Here is a 3,837-nt window from a genome sequence, read left to right as displayed (position 1 = left end):
ATTTATGAAATCTGGCAGATGGATATCAAAACGAGTTTCCTTACCAGTTTTCGTGAGGAAAGATTGTAGGTAATACAATCAGAAAGTTTTTGTCGATCCTAAGGATGCTAAAAGGTATGCTAGCTCCAGCGATCCTTCTAAGGACTGGAGTGAGCATCTCGGAGGTGGAATGTATGCTTTGATGATGATCAAAGATTTTGGATTTATTCAAAGTTTATGAGAAACTTGTATTTCCAAAGAAGTGAGTGGGAGCACTATAGAATTTCTGATGAGTATATGTTGTTGACATATTGTTATGGATCAGAAATGACGTAGAATTTCTAGAAAGCATATAGGGTTATTTGAAAAGTGTTTTTTCAATGGAAAGCCTGGATTAAGCTGCTTGAGCATTGAGCATCAAGATCTATAAGGATAGATCAAAATGCTTAATGGTACTTTCAAATGAGCACATACCTTGACATGATCTTGAAGGTGTTCAAGATGGACCAGTCAAAGAAGGAGTTCTTGCCTGAGTTGTAAGGTACGAAGTTAAGACTTAAAGCTCGACCACGGCAGAATAGAGAGAAAGGACGAAGGTCGTCCCCTATGCTTAAGACGTAGGCTCTTCAGTATGCTATGCTGTGTACCGCACCTGAAGTGTGCCTTGCCATGAGTCAGTCAAGGGGTACAAGAGTGATCCAAGAATGGCTCACAGGACAGCGGTCAAAGATTATCCTTAGTAACTAGTGGACTAAGGAATTTTCTCGATTATGGAGGTGGTAAAAGAGTTCGTCGTAAAGGGTTATGTCGATGCAAGCTTAACACCTATCCGGATAGCTCTGAGTAGAGATACCGGATACATATAATGGAGCGACAATTTAGAATAGCTCTAAGTAGAACAGTTATTTGGAATAGCTCCAAATAGAGCGTGGTAGCTGCATCTAGGAGATGACATAGAGATTTGTAAAACACACATGGATCTGAAAGGTTCAGACCCATTGACTAAGACCTCTCTCACAAGCAACATGATCAAACTTAAAACTCATTGAGTATTAATCACATAGTGATGTGAACTAGACTACTGATTCTAGTAAACTCTTGGGTGTTAGTCACATGGCGATGTGACCTGTGAGTGTTAATCACATGGCGATGTGAACTAGATTATTGACTCTAGTGCAAGTGGGAGACTGTTGGAAATATGCCCTAGAGGCAATAATAAAAGTATTATTATTATATTTCCTTGTTCATGATAATTGTCTTTTATTCATGCTATAACTGTATTATCCGGAAATCGTAATACACGTGTGAATACATAGACCACAATATGTCCCTAGTGAGCCTCTAGTTGACTAGCTCGTTGTGATCAACAGATAGTCATGGTTTCCTGGCTATGGACATTGGATGTCGTTGATAACGGGATCACATCATTAGGAGAATGATGTGATGGACAAGACCCAATCCTAAGCCTAGCACAAGATCATGTAGTTCGTATGCTAAAGCTTTTCTAATGTCAAGTATCATTTCCTTAGACCATGAGATTGTGCAACTCCCGGATACCGTAGGAGTGCTTTGGGTGTGCCAAACGTCACAACGTAACTGGGTGGTTATAAAGGTACACTACGGGTATCTCTGAAAGTGTCTGTTGGGTTGGCACGAATCGAGATTGGGATTTTGTCACTCCGTGTAAACGGAGAGGTATCTCTGGGCCCACTCGGTAGGACATCATCATAATGTGCACAATGTGACCAAGGGGTTGATCACGGGATGATGTGTTACGGAACGAGTAAAGAGACTTGCCGGTAACGAGATTGAACAAGGTATCGGTATACCGACGATCGAATCTCGGGCAAGTACCATACCGCTAGACAAAGGGAATTGTATACGGGATCGATTGAGTCCTTGACATCGTGGTTCATCCGATGAGATCATCGTGGAACATGTGGGAGCCAACATGGGTATCCAGATCCCGCTATTGGTTATTGACCGGAGAACGTCTCGGTCATGACTACATGTCTCCCGAACCCGTAGGGTCTACACACTTAAGGTTCGATGACGCTAGGGTTATAAAGGAAGCTTGTATGTGGTTACCGAATGTTGTTCGGAGTCCCGGATGAGATCCCGGACGTCACGAGGAGTTCCGGAATGGTCCGGAGGTAAAGATTTATATATAGGAAGTCCTGTTTCGGCCATCGGGACAAGTTTCGGGGTCATCGGTATTGTACCGGGACCACCGGAAGGGTCCCGGGGGCCCACCGGGTGGGGCCACCTGCCCCGGGGGGCCACATGGGCTGTAGGGGGTGCGCCTTGGCCTACATGGGCCAAGGGCACCAGCCCCTAGAGGCCCATGCGCCAAGATAAAGGAAAAAGGGGAGAGTCCTAAAGGGGGAAGGCACCTCCGAGGTGCCTTGGGGAGGATGGACTCCTCCCCCTCCTTAGCCGCACCCCTTTCTTGGAGTAGGGGGCATGGCTGCGCCTCCCCCTTCTCCCCTGCCCCTATATATAGTGGAGGGGAGGGAGGGCATCCATACCTGAGCCCTTGGCGCCTCCCTCCCTCCCGTGACACCTCCTCCTCTCCCGTAGGTGCTTGGCGAAGCCCTGCAGGATTGCCACGCTCCTCCATCACCACCACGCCGTTGTGCTGCTGCTGGATGGAGTCTTCCTCAACCTCTCCCTCTCTCCTTGCTGGATCAAGGCGTGGGAGACATCATCGAGCTGTACGTGTGTTGAACGCAGAGGTGCCGTCCGTTCGGCACTTGATCATCGGTGATCTGAATCACGACGAGTACGACTCCATCAACCCCGTTCACTTGAACGCTTCCGCTTAGCGATCTACAAGGGTATGTAGATGCACTCCCCTTTCTACTCGTTGCTGGTCTCTCCATAGATAGATCTTGGTGTTACGTAGGAAATTTTTTTGAATTTCTGCTACGTTCCCCAACACCCTTTGCCAGTTCCATTGCAGTCTGATCAGCTCGTCTGTTTTTGGAGAGTGCTTTTTTGATGGGTGCCAACCGAACCCCAGGTGAACCTAGTCAATGGGCCAGCCAGTTGATGGATGGATGTCAAGTGTGATGGGTTGAGCACGCACGCCTGGACGGCATATGCCTGCATGATGGGTTGCTTGGACTTTTGGAAAAGAGGCCCCCCAGTCCAATCCAATCCACGCTTATTTGCAACGACATGGCCCGTGCATGCATAACATGCCGCGTGCACGTATTAGCTGTGTACCTGTAACACCCCGGATGTAACTTTCCATATTTGTAACTCCAACTCTTGCCATTTTTGGCTATGTGTTATGATATTCCCTCCGTGGTTGGGGTTTTGTCTTTTGTTGTGCATTTTATTCATGTCATGCATCTCATATCATGTCATCATGTGCATCTCATTTGCATACGTGTTCGTCTCATGCATCCGAGCATTTTCCCCGTTGTCCGTTTTGCAATCCGACACTCCCACATGCACTGGCACACCCCTCTTGTATCTTTTTGTGTGCGGGTGTTAAACGTTTTCAGAATGGACCGAGGCTTGCCAATTGGCCTTGGTATAGCACCGGTAGACTGCCTATCAAGTTTCTTGCCATTTGGAGGTCGTTTGATACTCCAACTGTTAATCGGACAACCGCAAAGGACTCTTTTGGGTTGTAGCCCAACACCCCTCCAAGACAGACCAATAACCCATCTAAGTCACTTCCATGCTCTCTGTCGTCGGATCATGATCGTGTGGGCAAAAACCGCACTCCATTTGGAGTCTCCAAACTCCTCCTACCTATAAATATGCATCTCCCCCTCCAAATCACGGGCGAAACCCTAGCCACCGCTCCCCTCGCGCCACCGGACACGTCCGGGCGACGCCGGACGC

The sequence above is a fragment of the Triticum dicoccoides genome, chromosome 2B, assembly GCF_002162155.2.
Source record: "Triticum dicoccoides isolate Atlit2015 ecotype Zavitan chromosome 2B, WEW_v2.0, whole genome shotgun sequence".
NCBI classification, from domain to species: domain Eukaryota; kingdom Viridiplantae; phylum Streptophyta; class Magnoliopsida; order Poales; family Poaceae; genus Triticum; species Triticum dicoccoides.
The sequence above is the reverse complement of the archived record's forward strand: the minus strand, read 5'-3'. Positions refer to the sequence as shown.